General features: G+C 48.9%; 1 protein-coding gene across 12 annotated transcripts in view; it reads left to right on the plus strand.

The window, feature by feature from the left end:
* The window catches only part of ARFGAP1 (ARF GTPase activating protein 1), a 369,057-nt gene that overhangs the window by 303,412 nt on the left and 49,563 nt on the right, over positions 1–16,082 (plus strand). The window lies entirely within an intron of this gene.

Genomic DNA, 16,082 nt, shown 5'->3' on the forward strand with positions numbered 1-16,082 from the left:
TTGAGAGGTTGCAGACCTCCAAAGCTGCAGCAAAGTCTTTGAGTGCTGCAATACGTCAACCTCCGCCTTTTCGTCCTAGTGGACAGCAATGGAGGCGAGGTTCCTTTCGGTACTACTCTTCCTTTGGTAGATCAAGAGGAGCTGCCAGTCAAAGGGGCCACTGTAGGAGTACTCGGGGTGCCAAAGCCGCTCGGGCAGTTGCCTCTTTGCCTGCAGGCACTGCTGCAGCCGCGTCCGCTCAGTCTTGAGGCCATGACCTATGGTTCGCCGGTGGGTGGCAGACTTGCGCAGCATCTTGGAGAATGGTGGGCCATTACTTCAGATGTGTGGGTTCTGGAGATCATAGCCCACGGCTCCTGTCTTCCCTTCCGGCAAAGGCCTCATGACAATCCAACGGGGAAGCTCTCTTTAAAGCGTTCGGATCCGCCCCTTGCGTAGGAAATCCTATCCCTGCTGGAGAAAGGCGCCATAGAACTGGTGCCTGTAGCGGAGAGGAACAAGGGATGGTATTCCCCTTATTTTTTTATTTCAAAGAAAGACAGGGGTTTGAGACCCATCATGGACTTGCGCGGTTTGAACAAACTCCTCAGGAAGGACAAGTTCAAGATGGTTACTCTCTCTCAAGTCTTCCAGGCCCTTCAGCTTCAGGACTGGTTGGTGTCTCTCGACCTCAAGGATGCTTACTTCCATGTGCCGACCCATCCCAAGCACAAGAAGTACCTGAGGTTCGCGGTTGGTGACTCGCACTTTCAGTTTCGGGTCCTGCCGTTCGGATTGACCTCCGCCCGAGGGTTTTCACCAAGCTCGTGGTGGCGGTGCATCTCAGGCAAGGGGGGATTCACGTCTACCCATAACTGGACGATTGGTTGATCAGGGGGAGCTCTCCCGAGCAAGTCCTGGATCATCTGTCCGTCACCTGCCACTCCCTTCACAGGCTGGGCTTCTCCCTCAATTTAAAGAAGTCCCATTTGACGCCAACACAGCGGCTCCAGTACATCGGAGCAGTGCTCGACACTTCCCTGGGGCAGTGTTTTCCTCCCCAGGTGAGGGCTCTTCACATTCAGCAGATGGTGCACAAGTTTCAGCATGCCCAGAAGCTCCCAGCGTTTGAGTTCTTGAGGTTGCTCGGCCTCATGGCATCCTGCATTCTTCTGGTGCCAGAGGCTCGCCTGTGGATGAGATCTTTGCAGTGGGCACTCAAGATGCAATGGTCGCAGTCCTCCGGCAGGATGTCGGACCCGGTTCAGGTGCTGCCCTCGGTCGCCTGGGACCTTCTGTGGTGGGCCGTCGAAGGCAACTTGATGAAGGGGGCTCCATTTTGGCTTCCCTGGCTGGAGGTGATGATCGTGACGGATGCATCCCTCACAGGTTGGGGAGCTCATGCCAACGAGCTGACAGTCAGCGGTCGTTGGTCTCCGTAGGAGTCCAGACTCCATATCAATCTGTTGGAGCTGAGGGCCGTCAGGCTAGCCCTGAAGGCTTTTCTGCTGACCTTGCGAGGAAAGAATGTCCTGATCCTGAAAGACAACACAGTGGCCATGCACTACCTCAACAAAAAGGGGGGGGGAAGCTTGGCCACTTCCTCTGTGCAGGGAGGCGATGCAGCTCGAGTTCTGGGCCATCCAGCAGGAAGTTTCGATCTCGGCAGTTCATCTGGCCGGAGACGAAAACATGACGGCGGACGCTCTGAGCAGGCAGAGCACGATCTCTCACGAGTGGGAGTTGGCTCAGGAGATTCTCCTGGAGATCTTCGCCCTTTGGGGGACCCCTCAAGTGGATCTCTTCGCCTCCAGTGTCAACCGGAAGTGCGAGAAGTTCTGCTCGCGGGAATTTCCTCCAAAAGGAGCCTTAGAAGACACGTTCGTGGTGGAGTGGTCATTCCCGCTGCTGTACGCGTTTCCTCCAGTCCCCGTCATCCCGCAAGTGCTGTGGAGGTTATGGAAATTTGGTTCCCTGATGATCCTCATTGCTCCGGCGTGGGCTCGGAGGACGTGGTACCCGGACCTTCTCGACTTGTCCATCTGCCCTCCACGTCTTCCCTACCGAGACTATCTGCTCTCACGGGAGGGAGGGGTCAGGTTCTCCATCCAGAGGTCAGATCCCTCAACCTTCACGCTTGGCTTCTGAAAGGTTGAGGTATAAGGATTGGGACCTCCCTGAAGACGTGATGGAGGTGTTGCTCTCGGCCCGACGGCCAGCAACTAAGTCTCTGTATCGTTGGTGTAAGTTCTGTGACTGGTGCAGAGTTAAGAATGTGGATCCTTTTGCATGTGACATCCCCATGGTTCTGTCCTTTTTACTTTCTTTGGCCCACAGGGGCTTGCAAGTGGGTACCATTAAAGGTTACCTGGCAGCACTGTCCATTTTTAAGCGCTTGTCTGAAGAGTGTTCCTACTTTAAAATCCCTTTAATTTCACAGTTTCTGAAAGGGCTCACTAATGTGTTCCCTCCGTCACCTTTCCTGGTGCCCGGTTGGGATTTAAACCTTGTTCTTAAGTTTCTTATGGGTGCTCCGTTTGAGCCTTTACATTCTTGCCCTTTGAGGCTGTTAACTCTGAAAACTATTTTTAGTTGCGGTTACTTCCGCTCGCAGAGTGAGTTACAGGCACTTTCAGTTAAGCCACCCTTCACTGTATTTCACAAGGACAAGGTTGTCCTTAGCGTTCGTCGTCCTTTTCTTCCGAAGGTGGTTTCGGAATTTCATTTGGCCCAGAAGGTTGTTCTTCCGGCATTCTATCCTCCTCCGCATCCTGGTAAGGAAGATGAGAGGCTCCATAGGCTTGATCCTAGGAGAGCTTTAAGCTTTTATGTTTCACACATGTCCCGGCTCAGAGTGGACGATCAACTCTTTATTGGTTACGCTGGAAAGCGTTTGGGACAAGCTGTGACGAAACAGACTTTGTCTCGCTGGATTATTTTGGCCATCTCGGAGTGTTACCGCTTGGCGGGTAAGGACCCACCAGCTGGCTTGCAGGCTCATTCTACCAGGAGTATGGCTGCATCTACTGCCCTGCAGAGGGGTGTTCTATTCGCAACATCTGTGATGCAGCCACCTGGGCTTCAGTACATACATTTGTACGTCACTATTCCCTCGATTCCATCCGAGGACAGGATCTGACCTTTGGCAAGGCGGTCCTTTGCTCTGCTATTTGATTGGCAATTCTAAATTTTAATTCTAAATTCTTTCCCTCCTCCTTGCTCTGGTACTGCTTTGGGAGTCTGTCATAGATATGGAATACGTCGGAGGACCCAATCCCCTCGAAGAACAAGTTACTTTCTTACCTGGTAACGTTCTTTCGATGGGATGGTCCGACGACGTATTCCATATCGCTCCCTCCCTACCTTCCCCTCTGCAGAATTTCTTATGCGATTGCAGCTTACGTTCCGCAAAGCTTTGTGCCTGACTGGCAGTAGACTAATGTCACACGTTCTGGGGGAAAAAACTACAACTGAGGCTACGGGCGTCGTGCGCCCTACTTATCACATCGGATGACGTCGGAGGAGGTCCTCGGCGACGGCTCATCGACGCAGGACGCAGACGCCGAAAAAAGTTTCCAAAGCAGCACAGCTGTGGTGATTACCTGTCATAGATATGGAATACGTCGTCGGACCATCCCATCGAAAGAACGTTACCAGGTAAGAAAGTAACTTGTTCTTCTGTCTTGAATAGATTGGGCCTAGTGAGCAGCGTGATCCTGCAAACGTATTCCTTTTAGGCCTAATACAAAATTGAGTCGTGTGCAATGGGTTTTCTAGTGCCGCGCTTCTACTGTTGGTGCTACAGTGCCTCTATATGTTGCCGAATAGTGCGGATGGCTCCCCCTTATACACATCACCACATATGGTGTTTGCCTTACCCTAAAGCTCCTCGGGGCGGTGGGATAGGCTAATTTCCAACCCAACAACAACAACCCGATCAAGAACTGATCAAGGGCTTTGAGAACAAGCTTAATTTAATAGAGCTGTTTTTCGTAGCCCCTAGGCCACAAATCAATAGGATGGCAAGGCTGAGAGATGGATCGAGGGGGATTGTAGAGCGGCTAAGAATAGGCTGCTTAACTATTTGAAACTTGGAAAAATAGAAAGAGAAGATTTGCGCTCCCTGGTAACTGTCTATAGAAACACTGAAAACACCAAAAAAACTTACATTGGGGCCACTATGCTTGAGCATGTAGAAAAGGTTGACCAAGCCAGATTCTGGAAATTAAATGAAGGGAGCTCTCTCTCTGCAGGAAAATATTACCTCAGATAGGTGGTTTACCCACGTTGAGGCCTTATATCAACCTCTGGAAAGTTTGGGGAATGTGGAGCATTCTTCTTGGGGGCAGGCTTGGCTGAGAATCATGTTAAACCGTATTTAGTGCCGACAATGGGGGAGGTTGAGCAGGCTATTAGCGCGCAGACGGGTGGCAAAGCAGCAGGCCCTGATGAAATACCTGATTCATATCAAAAATGATTTATCCATAGTAGTTCAAACAAAAAGCTATCACTAATAATCCTTAGTGAGGAAGCAGTTGCCACAATCCACATGTATTAGAGTAAAAAAGCCAATGCATTTCGGAAATTATTTCCTTCATCAGGGCGAGTCTAATTATATAAGTCCAGCAAGCAAGTATATAACATAACAAATGCAAGTATGTGACATAAATTCATATAATGTTGACAATTCAAACGAAACATACATTGAAAAAAATGAATGAAAGGAAACATACCAATCAGTAGATGTTACATCATGGGTAAATATCAATAGCAAAAAAGAAAAAAGAAAAAGAAAAATGCCGTAAGTGGTTTATAAGGTAAATAAATGAAACCAAAGAATATTAGGTGTGGATTTACCTCATTGGTGTGGTCAGTGGTGAAAAACAGAACGTCCTGCGTTCATGCCCACTCAGCAGTGGGTTGTAAATGACATTATGCACACAGGCATGGAGAAAATCCACTCGTGCTTACAAGGAAACCAATCTGTGGATCATAAAAGATCCAATTAGATACTGTGTTTTACACTCATACTTGGTCAAAGAGAAGGATTGTAATCAGATTCTTACCTTGTAATACACAGAGAGAAACGATCCTCCACTGTGCAGCTGCAGGGCAGTGACACAGACTGCAGTGTGAAGCCGTTGTCTAGGCAACGGTTCTTTTGTTTAGCATGTGACCACCTCGTTTCTGTGAGATGCAGGTGGTCACAATTAATGATGTAAAATCGGCCATGGCCCACAAAAATGACAAACCAAATATTTATGGGGCATCATCAATAGGTGCCCATAACTGTGAAAATAAAATCCGAAAAAAAATTAAACAAGAGAATAATGAAGATAGAAAAAATACTGTCACAGGTCCTATGGCTATCTGGTCACGAATACTGTTGTAAAGTCGGCCAGGGCCCACAAAAATTAAAAATGAAGTATTTATGGAGCATCACCAATGGGTGCCCATAATTGTAATGACAAAATTCCAAATAAATATATGAAGTAACAAAGAAGTAAAGATAGAAAAAATACTGTCACAGGTCTTTAAGCTGTATGGACAGCAAGGCATAACAAAATTAAGCTAAGGTAATAGTAAGACTATTCAAACGTAGATGAGCAGTTTAAGCACAGTCACAGTGCATAAGGTGTCGCCCAGGGTCCCGTCGAAACAACGTTACAAGGTAAGAAGTAACTTGTTCTTCTTGAGACTAGTGTATCCCATCAGCTTCTGGGTAGGAGTAATCGCGATTGGGAACCCCCCCATGTCGATTGGAAGGAAGGGTTACAGCAGGCTCTGGTTAACTGCAGGCTCTCCGGTCACTGGAAATTGCTACAGCCAGCTTTTCTTCATCTTCCTCTTCAGTCTCTGTGCCATTGGTCGACTTGTCAACAGCTTCAAGGGTCAGAGTATTTATCAGGAACTACAGCACAACGTATGCAATCTCTCCCTGCAGTTTAATGAAAGGGGCAGTCTGGCTGTCCAATCGGAACAGCTAGCCCCCCCACTGGGAGTTGGTTCCTTTCAGGCAAGATTAATGAAGAGCAGAGTTTTGGACTCCTCCCTCGCTTCCTACCTTCTCAGACACTCTGGAGCCTGGGCAGAGAATACAAAGGATTCCTCCCGAAGACGAGAACACCTCAAACTGCAAGCAAATGAGAAATGGCGAAAAAAGGAGCCCACCATTTTAACAAAATGGTGGCCCTTCTGTGCATTAACGAGGATGAATTAAGAATTTAAGCAAAAGCATGCGAATAATGAGACAAAAAAGTTACTAAGGTTAAACCACTGCCACCAGCCATTCAAGTAAACTTGAAATTGTAACAGAAATGCTACAGGTGGGGTGTGCTGTCTCGCTATATAAAATGTAAAGGGGATGCAAATCTTGCTTTACCCCTTGGTAACAGTAGTTCACCCAAGTACATTGAAGAGAAATTAACAGGGGAAGCCCACTAATCATACACTATGGGGGGGGGACATAAAAAGATCAACCATAAAAAGAGAAAACACATGGTGAGAGGGGAAAAAGATTTCACTTCACCTAGGGACAAGGGAAAATAATCACCAAGTCCAAGCAAAAAAGTTCTGGGTTTGACACACGTCAGGATATCACAAATATGAAAATCTTATCTAACAATAATATTTTCAGTCTGCAACCTAAACCTTTTCCTCAAACCAAGGGTACATAGCAGAGTTTGTCTATAATGGGTGTAGAGGAGGTCCCAGATATGGCCTGCAATCCAGCCACCCATTTTGAAATACCAGGAACATACTCGCCGAGATATGTGACGTATGATGAGTAAATAAACCAGCAGAGAGCCGCGCTAGGGCTCTGCCCAGTGCCCATCAGAAGAGAAATACCTGTTGAAGTGCCAATAACCAGACAACCATGGGTAGCACAGTACCCATTGAGACAACCGTACCAACAGCTGACACGACATGAAGACTACTTTCAGACTGTCCCAGAAGAGACCCAAAGGGCCTTAATCGAATGGTGAATGGTGACGTCACGAGGGCCCGGACAGATGTACAGATGAATGAATAACGAAAAGATGACACACTAAGGCGAAACACCATGGATAAGGATATCACGGGCATAGAAGAAGAAACAATGTCGAAATATAAAGAAACGTAACCATAAAGCAGGATGGAAGTATGCAACCAGCTAACTCCTGTACATAGGCTTGTAACGCAAGAAGCTAAGAAAACAGTGCAGCTTGCTATGTTTAGTAGAATAGAGAGGCAAGCGCCAACTATATATATTTCTGGTGTTTGTTAATCTGCTTAGAATCACATGCTGTGCATAGGTCCGACATCCAGTCGTCACTGCGGAGTATTGCATTTTGTTTTTCGTAGTCGAAAAGGGGACGTCGACAAGGCGTGTCTGTAACACTATCCCTATAGTGACGTGCGGTGTACCCACAAACCCTCACGCGTCGAGGTCCCTCAGATTGTTTTTTTCTGCCCAGCTTTTGGTCGCCTTTACGCAGAGCTCCTCGAGAGACATTGCAAAACATATTTCCTGTACCATGGTCCTGATTTATTACATTAACACATAGATCCCTCCCCTTGACGTAGCTGCGAAGCGGTTTCTCCGCCGAACAAGATCTTCGATGGAGGAGACAAGACGGAGGAGATCCTTTGGCGCTGCCGAACACGTGGCCTGGCCTCGCCGGCCAACATACAGTAGGGAGAGTGGGGGTGGAACTATCTTGTTTCTCTTCGAGAATGCCTTTCCTTTTCCCTTCCCTTTCCCTCGGGGTTGTTATCACCAATTATTGCCTCAGCTATGGAGAGGACACCCCTTAGGTTTTGCCCGCGCTGCAAGGGCAAGTACACCTGGAAGGACAAGCATAAACGCTGTAATCGTTGCTTGCCCCTCGATCATAAAGAAGACTGCTGCGCGGCTTGTCAGCTTTTAAAACCCAAAACTCTAAAAGAACGTAGAGTCAAGAGGTGGGCGGCCTACACCATGTCGAAGTCCGATTCCTCACCCGCCGTCGCCGAAAGTGACGAGGAAGGTGATAACACGACCTCAGTTGCGGAAGTCTTAAACCTCTCGAGGGAGCGCTCACGCTCCTCGACGTCCGTCCCCGGCCCCGACGGGCTCGGCTCACGCCCTGCTTATGGGGGTGAACACCCCGGCGACAAGCACGCACAAAAGACTCACTTCCATAAGCACACAACCCACGGCTCTTCTTCGTCAAAGACGAAGAATCCATCAGCGCCGAAGGAGACGCAGGGCACCCCGGCGTCTACCTCAGACTGTAAGAGTCTAAAGCCCCACTCGCAAACGCAGCCGCGACCAGCGACTGGGCTTTCCACAAATGGCGCTCCCCCAAAACCATCTGACGTAACGCTCCATGTAAGAGCGCCCGTCGCAGTACAACACGCAACGCCAGTAACGTCGAGACCAGAAACCTCCACAGACAATTTACTTGTCGAGAGCCTAGCGAGGATTGTTTCCGCCGATACCCATAAGCGGACGACGAAAGACACGTCGAATACCGCGCAAAGGGCTAAAGACACGCCGAAAAAGCCGAAGGGGAGCCAGGAATTGCCCCCTTCATCTAGAGGGACTCCTGGCCTACCGGAAGGCAACGGAAACCTTTCTTCCACGTTGAGGGAGAGGTCAAAGCGTTTCCAGGCAGAAAACACTAATTCCCCCCCCCCCCCAGACTACTCGGGGATACCCCATGAAACTCTGGAGAGACTCCATTTCTGCATGGAGAAGATGGAAAGGTTTATGGAAACCCAAAACCCACCAACACCCAAAAGACCAAGGGAAGGACCCCAGGAGGACCCCAGGGTCAAATTTCCTAGGTTGTTTAATCCTTCGCATGACGAATTAAATGTGTATGACCTCACTGAAGAGGAACAACCTTTTCAGGAAGAGGATGAGTTTTTGGGTGTAGAGGAAGAACGAAACCTAGAGGAGGAGGGATTTCAAGAAGATACAGGTGCAGGGGGCTTTGGAGAAGAACTAGAGGTAGTTACCTCACACCCCAGGCAGTCCCCATCAGCGTACTCTGACCCTGATGCCATAACCCTATCTCCTCCCAAAGACTCGCCTATTAGGAACACATCTCCTATAGATGACCAGCCTACGTTTAATGCACTGTTGCGCAAAGCAGCAGCGCATTTCGAATTAGACACAGAGGAGATCTCTCCGGACATTGACTTTGTGGAAAAAGTAATTAAGGAGAAGCCCCCCGTCAGTCAAACCATTCCACTCCTTGCCTCAGTGAAAAGAAGAATCACCCCTTCTCTATCCACTCCTGCGTTGGTCAGTGGGGTCAACCCTCGAATAGAAAAACTCTTCAGCCCATCTCCTCCTGACCCTTTATACGTCAGGGGCCACTCCGTACCAGACTCCCTTGTAGTAACAAATACAAGGAAGAGGGCAGGGGTGCCACTGTCCACCAGTGAGGCACCTCCAGACAAGGAGGGGAAAAAGCTGTATGCCCTGGGGAAGAGAATCACAGCTTCCGCCGCTTTCTCAGCAAGGATCGCTAATAACAGCTCTTTACTAGCAATCTACGCAGACGCACAGTGGAGCAAGCTACGTAGCGAGGCTGAAGAGGCACCAGAACCCCTGCGTACACGCCTTCTGGCCACAATCCCGGAAGGGACACTAGTGAACCAAAGCATCGTTAAAAACACTTTAGATGCTGCAGAGACTGCTGGCCGTTCCCTAGTCCAAGGGATTCTCCTCAAACGCCATGTCTGGCTGTGCAATCCGGGGTTTAAACCTGAAACTCAGGCTTCCCTGATCAACAAACCTATAGAGGATACCAATCTCTTTGGTAAGGCAGTTGATGAGGCTCTAGAAAATGCTAAAAAAGGAGTTTGACACAATCAAGACCCTTGACCAGATTTCTAGGCCACCTAACAGACGCGGCTATGGCAATAAGCGCCTTTTTCGTGGCCAACGCCAGCAGCAGAATCATCATCAACAACAATACTCTGCCAACAACTGGTCCTCTAACAAGGGTAATAGTGGCCAGTACAATCAGAGAGGCCAACGCCGTGGCAAGGGGAGAGGTCGGGCCTCTACCCCTAGAGGCTCCCAGGCCAATAACTGCAAATGACCCGAAGATTCGGGTCCCCTCCCATGCATCGCCGGTCGGGGGCCGGTTAACATAGTTTCTTCCAGAATGGGAGGGAATAACATCAGACCGTTGGGTACTATCAACCATACCCCGCGGCTACTGTATAGAATTCAACAGTCCCCCAACTTACAGACCCCCACGGGGACGACGCATGACACCAGAACACCTCGCCATCCTTCTACAGGAAGTGGAACAGCTACTGGAAAAAGGAGCTATAGAGGTCGTGCCGCTATCTCAGGTAACGGAAGGTATTTATTCAGTGTACTTCCTTGTACCCAAAAAGGACCTAACCATGCGCCCAGTATTAGATCTGCGCCCAGCGAACAAATTTGTGAAACCCCAAAAGTTTTGCATGGTAACCTTACAGGAAGTAATCCCCTTGCTATCACAAGGGGATTAAATGACAATACTGGACATGAAAGATGCATACTTTCATATTTTAATGTTGCCAGCGCACAGAAAATACCTCCGATTCATGATAGAGAACAAACACTACCAGTTCAGAGTGCTACCCTTCGGGATAGCATCAGCACCAAGGGTATTCACAAAGGTACTGGCAGTGGCAGCGGCCCATCTGCGCAGGTTGTCCATCCCAGTATACCCTTACCTCGACGATTGGCTCATAACAGGGGATTCTTACGAAACATGCTTCTCCAATACCCAAAAGACTGTAGACCTTTTGTTCCAACTGGGCTTCTCCATCAACGAGAAGAAGTCCAGCTTAGACCCCAGCCAGATCAAACAATTCCTAGGGGCTCTAATTCGAACAAAGGACGGCCTCGTCTTCCCCTCCAACGAGAGGGTCCAAAACATGCTGTTTCAGATCCCCCAATATGTGGCAGGTTGAGAGGTGACGGTACGCAAAGCAATGCGCTTGCTAGGAATGATGGCGTCATGTATTTATTTGGTACCTCACGCGCGCCTGCGCCCAATGCAAGAGTGGCTCAACAGCCAGTGGTGTCAGGCCAGCGGACAATGGGACGATCTAGTGGTGGTCTCGCAGGCCTTGGTTCTCTCGCTGCGGTGGTGGACAAAGGAAAACCTGCTACTAGGGAAACCTTTTGCCACACCCGCAGTGGAAGCCACTCTAACCACAGACACATCCCTCACAGGATGGGGGGCTCACCTATCCCATCAGACCGCCCACGGAGTGTGGACTCCGAGCGTAGCATCCAAGCACATACATCTACTGGAGTTACTGGCGGTGTTCAAGGCACTGAAAGCCTTCCAGGAACACCTACAAGGAAAGACGGTGATGGTCCTCACGGACAGCACAACAGCCATGTACTACCTCAACAAGCAAGGGGGAACCCACTCTCCAGGACTGTCCAAGCTGTCCCAGAACATCTGGAAGTGGGCTCTCAAACACATGTTCCTACTGTCACAACATGTACCAGGGGAACTCAATCTGCTAGCAGACGAACTCAGCAGAGATTTCCCCCTGCCCGCAGAGTACGAATGGCGGTTACACGAAGACATCGTCTTCGACGTCTTCACACAGTGGGGTTTCCCAGAGATAGACCTGTTCGCAACTCTGGAGAACTCACAATGCCTAGATTACGCCTCCAGGTACCCTCAGAACCAGTCCCAGGGGAACGGTCTATCGATTCCATGGTCAGGGAAATTTGTTTACGCTTCCCTCCCCGCCCCCCCTTCTCCGCCCCTGACTCCCCTTCTCAACAAGATTGTGCACAAGATGCACCGGGAACAAGCCACCATGATACTAGTGGCCCCTATGTGGGCCCGGCAACCATGGTTTGCTCATCTGATGGAGATGTCTCTGTCTCCACCAGTGAAACTGCCATGCCCGTACAACATTCTGTCACAGGACAAGGGCAGGACACTGCATCCATGCCCTCAAACCTTGAATTTAGCAGCCTGGCTCCTGAGCTCATAGAATATGTACATTTACAACTGCCACAAAGGTGCATGGACATCCTCAGGGAAGCTAGAAAACCTAACACTCGTCATTGTTATTCTAGCAAATGTAAGAAATTGGTCATCTGGTATAGAGGAAGAAGCATCAACCCCGTTGACTGCTCTCCCACACAAATTGTTCTGTACCTGACCCATTTGCTGGACTCAGGTTTAGTATTCAATTCGATTAAAGTCCACCTAGCGGCACTTTCTGCATACACCACTTCCCAACTTAAAGTGTCATGGTGGATAGTCCCAGTGATCAAGGCCTTCATGGAAGGGGTAAAAAGGATACACCCTCGAATAGCAAACCCAGCTCCCAGCTGGGACCTAAATGTGGTACTCACCAGGCTCAGGGGCTCACCCTTTGAACCCATGCACAAGGCAACTCTTAAAGACCTCACTCTTAAGACTGCTATTCTAAAAGCTATCACCTCCATTAGGAGAGTAAGTGACCTACAGGCTCTTTCTGTTCTAGACCCCTTTGTAACGGTTCACAGAGATAAGGTGGTTCTACGCACACACCCAAGGTTTGCACCGAAATTCATCTCGAAATTCCATGTCAACCAGTCAATAGAACTACCAACGTTCTTTCAAAATCCCTCAAATCTAGGAGAAAAGAGCCTGCATACACTTGATGTGTGCATGTTTTATATGGAAAGAACTAGACCACTGAGAAAGACTCAGTTCTTTGTCTCGGTGGCAGCAGGAAGAGAAGGAGATGCAGTATCAAAGTCCACTATATCTAGATGGATTGTTCAATGCATCACTCACTGTTATACTCTTGCTAAGAGAGAACTACCCTTCAAGCCAAGAGCACGCTCTACTCGTGGCACTGGGGCATCCATAGCTTTCATTGCAAATGTTCCCCTTGAGTCCATCTGCAAAGCAGCAACCCAGAGTTCTCTACACACCTTTACAAAACATTAAAGTCTAGATGCCCACTCTAGAGCTGATTCCCAGGTGGGACAAGCAGTATTAAGACCCCTTTTCTCTACTGTTCCTTCTCACAACCCACCTCCAACTCCGGGTACTGCTCGCTAGTCTATGCACAGCATGTGATTCTAAGCAGATTAACAAACATCAGAAGACAATGCATTACTTACCGTAAAAGCATTTCTGATGGTTGTATCTGCTTAGATTCACATGCACCCCCCCTTCCTCCCCGCTCGGATGGAAGGAACATAGACATCCTTTTATATCTCTCTCTTTTCTGTACTCACTCACGTCTAGAAGGCTCCCTCAGGGCAGAAAAAATACAAACAGAGGGACCTCGACGCGTGAGGGATTGTGGGTACACCACACGTCACTATAGGGATAGTGTTACAGACACACCTTGTCGATGTCCCCTTTTCGACTATGAAAAACAAAATGCAATACTCCGCAGTGACCACTGGATGTCGGACCTATGCACAGCATGTGAATCTAAGCAGATACAACCATCAGAAATGCTTTTACGGTAAGTAATGCATTGTCATATCTACCTCAATACCTCAATGAAGCACATTATATAAGTGCAGTCCACTCTACATGAAAGCAGAATTAAGCCGAGGATGGTAGGTGCCAAACAGGCCAGTATTCATATACTAGCACAAAGCCAGACGAAAGAGCAGAATCATAAGAAGCAGCTCATGCCTAGGAATTCGAGGTCAACCCAAGGAAGGGAGGAGAGCGGCAACTCCGAAGAATCGAAACTTAAAGAGCATAGCAGCCTGCCCGTGTGGCGAGGCCGAAGAGAGAATCAAATACGCAAATAGATGGAAAATGAAGCATCTTCACGGTGTACAGACACGTGACAAGCCAAGCGCAAAGAGGTACCAACGTCTGATGTCACCCAAAACCAGAGGATGCCATAACTTTCCCTGATAAGAAGCTACAGTTTCGAGGCCATCCTCAGCCAACTAGTTGACACATAGTCCTAAAGTACTGATTGATAGAAGGGAGGCACAGTGATTCTTGGGGCATGCCGCATCTGGGTGAACATTTTGCATGCTGCTAATTTAAGTGGAAACTTATGCTTGGGGGTGAGGGGGTGTAATTGACCCAATCACAATGGACCAAGTAATCTAGGGTCCTATAGTTAGTAGAACCAATGAGACGTCGTACTTGTAGTGACGTCTAGCACGAGTGATGTAGAGGGATGGGCGTAGACGCCCATCCGATAAGTTATCCAATCCCCACACCCCGTTACCATATACAGATATACTACCTATACTTAAGTTACCTTTTCCAACCAATATACTTGCATGACAAACTTTCAAGTGTTACACGTCAATGACGACTTTTGCCTATAAGAATTGCTGTTTGTATGAAGATTGTGGAAGTTGAAGCGAAACGGGCAATCGCATCACTGATTATTTCGTAATGTTTCCCAGTTTTTTGTACTTGTCATTAAGCTGACTTCCCTTTGCCAAACCATTTGAGTTGTCCTTATTGATTGATGTTGGTGTAAGAGAATCCTGCATCCCATCCACCTCAAGGTGCAGCTATCTCGTCTTAAAGTACTCGAGGGTGAGCTCTGATCCCATGGGCCTGTCAGAGGTCACTCCGCCCTCTTGTTCACTTGGTAGCAGAGGATGGTTTTGACAATCAATTATTGATTAAAATTAGACACCTATTGACCGTCGACACGAAGTAACTGTCATGATGCCCGCTCCCGGGGAGCCGGTTCAAGCCCTGCGTCCCCGAAAGCGGACATCCAGTCCCCAAGGAAGGACCCAGCAACCCCATATAGGGGCCCTTTGGACAGTGTCCTGGCGCCTATGGCGCCGGGCTCATTATGGAAGTGCTTGGGTGCACTTACCTGATGCAGACCATGCTGCAGGATCCCGGCCTCCTTGAAGCCTGAAAGGAACTACTTTACCTGTGGGACTAATTTACCATCCGGGCGTGGTCGGGGAAGGATACACACCTGATTGGAGGAAGGATACATACCTGGAACTTCTTCCAAGGCTATTTAAACCCCACCCGAACAGCCACACGTGCTTCGCGTTGTTCTGCATCTAGCAGCTGGACGCTCACCGTGTCTGCTCCTGCATCCTGACTTCTGCCACGCCTGCCAGCATCCTGGATCACCTGCAAAGGAAGAGAAGAAGAGAACAGAAGAAGCAAAAGTCCTTACCTGCTAAATCCGCATCCCGGAGACATCTCGCCGACAATCCTGAAAAGGAAGACTTTTATTTAAAAGCTCATCGCGTCGATCGCTGCAGCGCTGCATTCCACTCACCTTTACGGGGCGCCTCCATGTTCAGCAGTGATCATCCGGATTCGCAGTCACGCCCCAGCGCCTAGGGAGAAAAAGACCAGAACAAAAGGTGAGAGAGAGAAGGGAATAAGGAAAGCTAAATCTCCATGTTAAGACTTACCTGTTGATTCATTCCCTCTTCATTTCGGGTCCGCCCCGCATCCTGGCATTTCCGGACCCCGGCCCCTAAGGGGAAAAAGAGACATCAGCGTTAATGAGCGAATGAAAAGACATTACCAAAAACGCTCATTAAAGACTTACCTGATTTCTACAAGGATTTCACCTCTCATCTCGGGTCGGTTCCTGTTCCCCGGCATTCCGTACCCCGTCCCCTATGGGGAAAAAGACACTAGCATTAGTACATTAATGCATGGACACAAGGGGAACCTCTTATCAAAAAACTTACCTGGAAGCCAAGCAAGTTTGGTTCTCACCAATCCGAAAATCCAGTGAAGTAACTGGATACCAACGCGCCCCTGCATCAGAAGCAGGATGGAGAGCTCGTCCTTCCAGACCCTAAGGTGAGACGCTACGAGGAATCACAGAAGGGTTTCGAGGAGGGTGACAGGGGAAAGTGGGAGGCTGATTGCATTACCCCGCAGACAGTTAATCCCCTATTTTCGCCTACAGAAGGATACTTCTGTGAGCCAGACAAGCCAGATTTGGGGACCCGGTCCAGTCCGTCTTCCGAACCCTGCGCATCACCTTAGAAGAGGTCACAGCAGCGCGAACCAGGCCAGCGCCTCCGTGGGAGTCAGGTGAGCGTTACAGTAACTCTAGGTCTTCAGCAATATCACAAGTCCTTCGCCATTTGGCCGAGCAGACTGTGAATCTTCCCGTGG

Source organism: Ambystoma mexicanum, chromosome 3p (genome assembly GCF_040938575.1).
Source record: "Ambystoma mexicanum isolate Mex_15411 chromosome 3p, UKY_AmexF1_1, whole genome shotgun sequence".
Classification (NCBI taxonomy): domain Eukaryota; kingdom Metazoa; phylum Chordata; class Amphibia; order Caudata; family Ambystomatidae; genus Ambystoma; species Ambystoma mexicanum.